Genomic DNA, 10,000 nt, shown 5'->3' on the forward strand with positions numbered 1-10,000 from the left:
CGAGGCCGATTTCCTCCGGGTATGGCTCGTTGCGTGCGGCAGGAGGAGGCGCAGCGTACGGTACCGAGCACTGGGAGGTGCGGTGCTGCCCGCCGGAGTGACAGCGAAAGGCTGCGCACCGCTTTCCGCCTGGTAACTCGGCGTCCGTGAGACCGACCGACTCCGCTTTATCGCCGGAGCTAGAGTGGGGCAAGGGGCACGGTTGAGTACCGGAAGGATGACGTTCGCACACGGGGAAGTCGAGTGCCGGGCCGCTGAAAGCGAGCAGGGTGCCACCGACTCTTCGGGCCCACTCGGAGGCTGATATCTCAGGAAGGCCGAGGCCGATTTCCTCCGGGTATGGCTCGTTGCGTGCGGCAGGAGGAGGCGCAGCGTACGGTACCGAGCACTGGGAGGTGCGATGCTGCCCGCCGGAGTGACAGCGAAAGGCTGCGCACCGCTTTCCGCCTGCTAACTCGGCGTCCGTGAGACCGACCGACTTCGCTTTACCGCCGGAGCTAGAGTGGGGCAAGGGGCACGGTTGGGTACCGGAACGATCACGTTCGCACACCGGGAAGTCGAGTGCCGGGTCTCGAAACGGAGCCGGGTCGGCCCAATTTAAAACGGAGAATAGAGTGCTGCCCTCTGCGGGTGAAAACCTGGAAGTACGTTGGTTAATGATTTCCAGTTCACCCCGCTTGGTCAGGCCCACTCGGAGGCGGATAACTCCGGAACGCCGAGGCCGATTTCCTCCGGGTATGGCTCGTTGCGTGCGGCAGGAGGCGGCGCAGCGTACGGTACCGAGCACTCGGAGATGCGGTGCTGCCCGCCGGAGTGACAGCGAAAGGCTGCGCACCGCTTTCCGCCTGGTAACTCGGCGTCCGTGAGACCGACCGACTCCGCTTTAGCACCGGAGCTAGAGTGGGGCAAGGGGCACCGAAGGGTACCGGAACGATCACGTTCGCATACCGGGAAGTCGAGTGACGGGCCGCTGAAAGCGAGCAGGGTGCCACCGCTCGGGGCCCCGGTTTGTCCGTCCCACCCGGAGGCCCATATCTCCGGAAGGCACAGGCCGATTTCCTCCGGGTATGGCTCGTTGTGTGCGGCCGGACCAGGCGCAGCGGACGGTACCGAGCACTGGGAGGTGCGATGCTGCCCGCCGGAGTGACAGCGAAAGGCTGCGCACCGCTTTCCGCCTGCTAACTCGGCGTCCGTGAGACCGACCGACTCCGCTTTACCGCCGGAGCTAGAGTGGGGCAAGGGGCACGGTTGAGTACCGGAAGGATGACGTTCGCACACCGGGAAGTCGACTAGCGGGCCGCCGAAAGCGAGCTCGGGGCCCCGGTTTGTCCGTCCCACCCGGAGGCCCATATCTCCGGAAGGCACAGGCCGATTTCCACCGGGTATGGCTCGTTGTGTGCGGCCGGACCAGGCGCAGCGGACGGTACCGAGCACTCGGAGGTCGGGCGCTGCCCGCCGGAGGTACAGCGAAAGGCTGCAAACCACTTTCCGCCGCCTCCCTCCGCGGGCGTGAGACCGACGGTCGTCGGGTTTAGTTCCGCGGCTAGAGCAGGACGAGGGGCAGCGAACGGTACCGGAACGAACCCGGTCGCACACCGGGAAGTCGAGTGCCGGGTCTCGAAACGGAGCCGGGTCGGCCCAGTTTAAAACGGAGAAGAGAGTGCTGCCCTCTGCGGGTGAAAACATGGAAGTACGTTGGTTAATGATTTCCAGTTCACCCCGCTTGGTCAGGCCCACTCGGAGGCGGATAACTCCGGAACGCCGAGGCCGATTTCCTCCGGGTATGGCTCGTTGCGTGCGGCAGGAGGAGGCGCAGCGTTCGGTACCGAGCACTCGGAGGTGCGGTGCTGCCCGCCGGAGTGACAGCGAAAGGCTGCGCACCCCTTTCCGCCTGCTAACTCGGCGTCCGTGAGACCGACCGACTCCGCTTTAGCACCGGAGCTAGAGTGGGGCAAGGGGCACCGAAGGGTACCGGAACGATGACGTTCGCACACCGGGAAGTCGAGTGCCGGGCCGCCGAAAGCGAGCAGGGTGCCACCGCTCGGGGCCCCGGTTTGTCCGTCCCACCCGGAGGCCCATATCTCCGGAAGGCACAGGCCGATTTCCTCCGGGTATGGCTCGTTGTGTGCGGCCGGACCAGGCGCAGCGGACGGTACCGAGCACTCGGAGGTCGGGCGCTGCCCGCCGGAGGTACAGCGAAAGGCTGCAAACCACTTTCCGCCGCCTCCCTCCGCGGGCGTGAGACCGACGGTCGTCGGGTTTAGTTCCGCGGCTAGAGCAGGACGAGGGGCAGCGAACGGTACCGGAACGAACCCGGTCGCACACCGGGAAGTCGAGTGCCGGGTCTCGAAACGGAGCCGGGTCGGCCCAGTTTAAAACGGAGAAGAGAGTGCTGCCCTCTGCGGGTGAAAACATGGAAGTACGTTGGTTAATGATTTCCAGTTCACCCCGCTTGGTCAGGCCCACTCGGAGGCGGATAACTCCGGAACGCCGAGGCCGATTTCCTCCGGGTATGGCTCGTTGCGTGCGGCAGGAGGAGGCGCAGCGTTCGGTACCGAGCACTCGGAGGTGCGGTGCTGCCCGCCGGAGTGACAGCGAAAGGCTGCGCACCCCTTTCCGCCTGCTAACTCGGCGTCCGTGAGACCGACCGACTCCGCTTTAGCACCGGAGCTAGAGTGGGGCAAGGGGCACCGAAGGGTACCGGAACGATGACGTTCGCACACCGGGAAGTCGAGTGCCGGGCCGCCGAAAGCGAGCAGGGTGCCACCGCTCGGGGCCCCGGTTTGTCCGTCCCACCCGGAGGCCCATATCTCCGGAAGGCACAGGCCGATTTCCTCCGGGTATGGCTCGTTGCGTGCGGCCGGACCAGGCGCAGCGGACGGTACCGAGCACTCGGAGGTCGGGCGCTGCCCGCCGGAGGTACAGCGAAAGGCTGCAAACCACTTTCCGCCGCCTCCCTCCGCGGGCGTGAGACCGACGGTCGTCGGGTTTGTTTCCGCGGCTAGAGCAGGACGAGGGGCAGCGAACGGTACCGGAAGGAACCCGGTCGCACACCGGGAAGTCGACTAGCGGGCCGCCGAAAGCGAGCACGGGGCCCCGGTTTGTCCGTCCCACCCGGAGGCCCATATCTCTGGAAGGCACAGGCCGATTTCCACCGGGTATGGCTCGTTGTGTGCGGCAGGACCAGGCGCAGCGGACGGTACCGAGCACTCGGAGGTCGGGCGCTGCCCGCCGGAGGTACAGCGAAAGGCTGCAAACCACTTTCCGCCACCTCCCTCCGCGGGCGTGAGACCGACGGTCGTCGGGTTTGTCTCCGCGGCTAGAGCAGGACGAGGGGCAGCGAACGGTACCGGAACGAACCCGGTCGCACACCGGGAAGTCGACCAGCGGGCCGCCGAAAGCGTGCTCGGGTCCCCGGTTTGTCTGTCCCACCCGGAGGCTGATATCTGAGGAAGTCCGAGGCCGATTTCCTCCGGCTAACTCGGCGGGCAATGTGTCCCCCCCCCACCATCTTCGGCTGATTACCGTGGCTGGACCGGATCAAGGAGCAACGGAACCGTGCCAGAACGACGTCGGTCGGACGGCGTGAACTGATAGTGCCGAGGCCGGAAACCGAGCCGGAAATGTGCACCGATTTATTGGTCCCACTCGCAGGCCCATATCTCCGGAAGGCCGAGGCCGATTTCCTCCGGGTATGGTTCGCTGCGTGCAGCCGGAAGGGGAGCAGCGGACGGCACTGAGCAGCCGGAGGTGCGGCGCTGCCCGCCGGAGCTGCAAGCGAAAGGCTGCGCACCGCTTTCCGCTGGCTAACTCGGCGGCCGTCAGGCCGACCGACTCCGCTTCAGCACGGGAGCTGGAGTCGGGCAAGGGGCACCGAAGGGTACCGGAAGGATCACGTTCGGACACCGGGAAGTCGAGTGCCGGGCCGCCGAAAGCGAGCTCGGGGCCCCGGTTTGTCCGTCCCACCCGGAGGCCCATATCTCGAGAAGGCACAGGCCGATTTCCTCCGGGTTTGGCTCGCTGCGTGCGGCCGGACGAGGCGCAGCGAACGGTACCGAGCACTCGGAGGTGCGGCGCTGCCCGCCGGAGGTACAGCGAAAGGCTGCAAACCGCTTTCCGCCTCCTCTCCCCTCGGGCGTGAGACCGACGGTCGTCTGGTTTGCTTCCGCGGCAAGAGCAGGACGAGGGGCACCGAGCGGTACCAGAACGAACCCGGTCGCACACCGGGATGTGGAGTGCCCGGCCCAAACCCGCTACCCCCCCCCCCCCCCCCAACACCCGAAAGCGAGCCCCGGTTTGTGGATTAAAAGTGAAGCGGCAAAGATTTGTAAAACAGCGTGAAATGATGAACCAGAAGCCCAAAGTAATGGTGGGAATAAAAGTTCCAAAATGTGAAATGGTGAACCAGAAGTTGTGTGAACTGTTTAACCCAAAGTGGCAAAAATGGATTAAAAGGGGTGAAATGATCGACCGCAAAGCAGGGCAAGCATTAAACAAAAGCAGCAGCATTTTTTAAAAAGGGACAAATGGTTTACCAGAATCCCAAAAGAATGCTCAGAGACTTAAGTCCCAAAGGGGAAATGGTTAACCAGTAGCTGGGTGAACTGCTTAACCCAAAGTGGGAAAAAGGATAAAAAAGGGGTGAACTGATCAACCAGAAGTCGACAACAATGTGCGGCGATTAAGTCTGAAAGAGGGAAAGGTTGACCGGAAAGCAGGGAAATGATTAAACAAAAGCAGAAAAATTCAGTAAAAAGGGGCAAGTGGTGAACCAGAAGTTGGGTGAACTGCTTAACCAAAAGTGGGAAAGAGGATTAAAAGGGGAGAAATGTTGAACCAGATGTCGAAAACAATGCGCGGCGATGAAGTCTGAAAGAGGAAAAGGTTGACCGCAAAGCAGGGAAAGGATTAAACAGAAGCAGCAATATCTTTTAAAAAGGGACAAATGGTGAACCAGAATCCCAAAAGAATGCTCAGAGACTTAAGTCCCAAAGGGGCAAATGGTTAACCAGAAGCTGGGTGAACTGTTTAACCAAAAGTGGGAAAAAGGATTAAAATGTTGTGAAATGATTAACCAGAAGGCGAAAGCAAAGTGCGGCGGCGAAGTCCTAAAGGGGAAAAGGTTGACCATAAAGCAGGAAATGATTAAACAAAAGCGGAAAAATTCAGTAAGAAGGGGCAAATGGTTAACCAGAAGTTGGGTGAACTGCTTAACCAAAAGTGGGAAAAAGGATTAAAAGGGGAGAAATGTTTAACCAGATGTCGAAAACAATGCGCGGCGATGAAGTCTGAAAGAGGAATAGGTCGACCGCAAAGCAGGGAAATGATTAAACAAAAGCAGAAAAATTCAGTAAAAAGGGGCAAATGGTGAACCAGAAGCTGGGTGAACTGCTTAACCAAAAGTGGGAAAAAGGATTAAAAGGGGAGAAATGTTGAACCAGATGTCGAAAACAAGGTGCGGCGATGAAGTCTGAAAGAGGAATAGGTCGACCGCAAAGCAGGGAAAGGTTTAATCAAAAGCAGCAATATCTTTTAAAAAGGGACAAATGGTGAACCAGAATCACAAAAGAATGCTCAGAGACTTAAGTCCCAAAGGGGAAATGGTTAACCAGTAGCTGGGTGAACTGTCCAACCCAAAGTGGGAAAAAGGATTAAAAGGGGTGAAATGATTAACCAGGAGGCTAAAGCAATGTGCCGCGGTGAAGTCCTAAAGGGGAAAAGGTTGACCAGAAAGCAGGGAAAGCATTAAACAAAAGCGGCAACATTTTTTAAAAAGTGGCAAATGGTTAACCAGAATCCCAAAAGAATGCTCAGAGACTTAAGTCCCAAAGGGGAAATGGTGAACCAGAAGCTGGGTGAACTGGTGAACCAAAAGTGGGAAAAAGGATTAAAAGGGGAGAAATGATTAACCAGGAGGCTGAAGCAATGTGCCGCGGTGAAGTCCTAAAGGGTAAAAGGTTGACAAGAAAGCAGGGAAATGATTAAACCAAAGCGGAAAATTCAGTATAATGGGGCAAATGGTTAACCAGAAGCTGGGTGAAATGGTTAACCAAAAGTGGCAAAAAAAGATTTAAAGGGGAAAAATGATTAACCAGAAGTCGACAACAATGCTCGGCGATGAAGTCTGAAAGGGGAAAAGGTTGACCAGAAAGCAGGGAAACGATTAAACAAAAGCGGCAACATTTTTTAAAAGTGGCAAATGGTTAACCAGAATCCCAAAAGAATGCTCAGAGACTAAGTCCCAAAGGGGAAATGGTTAACCAGAAGCTGGGGGAAATGGTTAACCAAAAGTTGCAAAAATGATTAAAAGGGGTGAAATGATTAACCAGGAGGCTGAAGCAATGTGCCGCGGTGAAGTCCTAAAGGGGAAAAGGTTGACCACAAAGCAGGGAAAGCATTAAACAAAAGCGGCAACATTTTTTAAAAATTGGCAAATGATTAACCAGAATCCCAAAAGAATGCTCAGAGACTAAGTCCCAAAGGGGAAATGGTTAACCAGAAGCAGGGGGAAATGGTTAACCAAAAGTTGCAAAAATGATTAAAAGGGGTGAAATGATTAACCAGGAGGCTGAAGCAATGTGCCGCGGTGAAGTCCTAAAGGGAAAAGGTTGACCACAAAGCAGGGAAAGCATTAAACAAAAGCGGCAACATTTTTAAAAAAGTGGCAAATGATTAACCAGAATCCCAAAAGAATGCTCAGAGACTAAGTCCCAAAGGGGAAATGGTTAACCAGAAGCTGGGGGAAATGGTTAACCAAAAGTTGCAAAAATGATTAAAAGGGGTGAAATGATTAACCAGGAGGCTAAAGCAATGTGCCGCGGTGAAGTCTGAAAGAGGGAAAGGTTGACCAGAAAGCATTAAACAAAAGTGGCAACATTTTAAAATAATTGGCAAATGGTTAACCAGAATCCCAAAAGAATGCTCAGAGACTAAGTCCCAAAGGGGAAATGGTTAACCAGAAGCTGGGGGAAATGGTTAACCAAAAGTTGCAAAAATGATTAAAAGGGGTGAAATGATTAACCAGGAGGCTAAAGCAATGTGCCGCGGTGAAGTCCTAAAGGGGAAAAGGTTGACCAGAAAGCAGGGAAAGCATTAAACAAAAGCGGCAACATTTTTTAAAAAGTGGCAAATGGTTAACCAGAATCCCAAAAGAATGCTCAGAGACCAAGTCCCAAAGGGGAAATGGTTAACCAGAAGCTGGGGGAAATGGTTAACCAAAAGTTGCAAAAATGATTAAAAGGGGTGAAATGATTAACCAGGAGGCTGAAGCAATGTGCCGCGGTGAAGTCTGAAAGAGGGAAAGGTTGACCAGAAAGCATTAAACAAAAGTGGCAACATTTTTTAAAAATTGGCAAATGGTTAACCAGAATCCCAAAAGAATGCTCACAGACTAAGTCCCAAAGGGGAAATGGTTAACCAGAAGCTGGGTGAAATGGTTAACCAAAAGTTACAAAAATGATTAAAAGGGGTGAAATGATCAACCAGAAGTCGAAAACAATGTGCGGCGATGAAGTCCTAAGGTGGAAAAGTTACCCAGAAGGCAGGGAAATGATCAAACGAAAGCAGCCAAAAAATTATTAAAAGAGGGGAACTGATGAACCAAAAGATGAGAAACGGCCCGCAGAGACTAAGTCCAAAACGGGAACTGGTGAACCGGAAATGATTAACCAAAAACTAAGTCCGAAGAGGGAACTGGTAAACCAGAACTGAGTAACCCGATTTTTAAAATTAATTATAAATGGGGAAACGATTGAGCAAAAGGCGGAAATTAAGTCACAGGGACCAGGTCCGAAAGGCAAGAGGTTACCCCGTAGGGGGCATTCGTCAACTCAATCTGAAAATTTTGGAGGCAAATCTGACCAAAATGCGGAAATCGGACCACACCGCGAGGGGCGCCATTCGACGGGGCAGGGGTAGACGCGTCGAACGGTGCCTGAAGGTCCCGGCTGCGACACGTGAGTCCGGAGATATGGCCAGTCAAAGTCTGATGGGAGGTACCGAAGCCGAAAAATCGAAACGCGTTTGCGGCGATTCGGTGTCAGAAAGTCGGTCACGAATTCAAATTCGTCCCGCTGATTCGCCAATTGCCAGCCGGTTCCGGGGGGATTGGCGGGGTACCTGCAGGATAGTAAGAGGTGGCATGTCGAGACTTAGCCTGTTTACCAGACTTGTGTCCAGCGCCTCCAGGTCTGCAGAGACCGACCCGGGCTGCCGCCCAACCGACTTTTAAGCCTTTTGGGAGTGGGAATTTTTCCCATTTTTCCCCATTTTTCGGGTTTTTTGGTCGGGCTTGAAAACGGCGGCCCCGAGGCCTCCCGGGCTGGCGGGCTTCGGCTCCCTTGCGAGAGGGTCCGAATTCCACCCGTTTAAGCCCAGAAAGGAGTTCGGAAGTCAGTCGGTCGAGGGAACCCCTTCGGAAGTCCGACGGGGATGGATTCGGCCGGCGTTTCGGATCTCCGGTCAGAGGATTCCCCCCCTGGGCGGGGGGGTGCGAGTAGCTGCCGGCAAACGGTCCCTTGCACTTGTGGCACAAAAAGTCCGAGCACAGGTTAATGAGTTGGCCGCGGAAGCCCCTATGCCGAAATGAGAAAGCCCCCGTTGCGGGGATTTAGTGACGCATCTGCGGCCGGAGGTGGGAGGCCGTCCTGCCGAATTGACACTTGTCATTCGGGCACCTAGGGATTGGTCGGGTACCCGGAGATTTTCGAGAACACGATTTTCAGAGCTTTCTCTGACAGCCCAGGTGCACTTTAAGAGTGCCTGAAAAAGTGACACTTGGCAAAAGGCTCTCAATTTCAAAGCGGAGACCTTTACAAGAGCACTCGGAAGTCACCTGTCAGCATTTAAAGCTACATCAGGCGGCAATTTTCGAACTCTTTGTCAGTCTGAAATCGTGTTGAGCCTCGACAGCGTCGGGCTCAGGCAGGAGGAGCTTGCCAGCAGAGAGAGGCTCACCATGGATTGCTGGTGGATGCTTTTCGAAAACATATACACATTATATTATATTATAATAATATAAAGAAAAAAAAGAGTTTCTCAAAATCTCTGTGACACTTTGCAGATTTTTTTGAAAGCCAATAAAGAGAACTCTTTAACTTGAAAGTCACCTGTGCCGGCATAGCGATGACTTTTAAAACAGGTTGACACTTTCGAGCCGCGGCGGCTCTGAATCACCCCAGACACCAAGTGTGTTTGTGGGCAAGGCACCGCGGCCGGTGGGCTGCTTTTATAATAACGGGCACGCAGACTTTTTGAGAGGAATCGGTACTCTCTTCCGATCGATTTGGCGACTCGCGTCCGACATGGGAGGGCCCGAGCGGTCCAGCCAAGGCTGGTGTTCAGGCTCGTCAGGTTCCTCTCTCTGTCCCAAGTGGCAGACGGACAGTTTTAAAAGTCAGTGGGTTTTGTCGGCACGACTCTCCTGTTCACCCGCTGGCGTATTGCTCTCTTGTGAGGCCGAGAAGTCCACCTGTGTTGTCTAACAGAGGTCCGATTCAAGCTCCAGAGCCCGGGTGTCTGCCGTCTCGAGTGGAGCGGGAATGTGCACAGCAAGTCCCGTTCTGGTAGCTGAACACGAGATTTCTCTAGCAACTGAGCACCAAAACACGTCACCCTTTTAGAGCTGGAGGGCTGAGTGTGTGCATGTATCTTGAACGCTATGGTTTGCAAACTCCAGTCGGACCTGGCACACCAACCTCTCCCCTGTCACGGGCAGGGGGGGGAAGGCCATGTGTGCCCAGCAGACACGACGAAGGCGGCTAGAAAGGGTCACTGTAGCTTAACCACCCAAGCGTGTCCGTGACCTTAACGGTCTGTGCCTGGCAAAAGGTGGGCTCCTTTCGACTTTTGTTTGTTGCTGGCTGTCTGTCATGCATTACCGCTTGCAAGCCCAGGTTGGAACCGGCGCCAACCTCCCTCGTCATGGTGGGGGAGGCCATGTGCCCAGCCCGACGGTGGCTGCAAAGGCCCATTGTAGCTTTACCCCAAGCGTGTACATGAC

This window comes from Heptranchias perlo, unplaced genomic scaffold (assembly GCF_035084215.1).
Source record: "Heptranchias perlo isolate sHepPer1 unplaced genomic scaffold, sHepPer1.hap1 HAP1_SCAFFOLD_1141, whole genome shotgun sequence".
NCBI lineage: Eukaryota > Metazoa > Chordata > Chondrichthyes > Hexanchiformes > Hexanchidae > Heptranchias > Heptranchias perlo.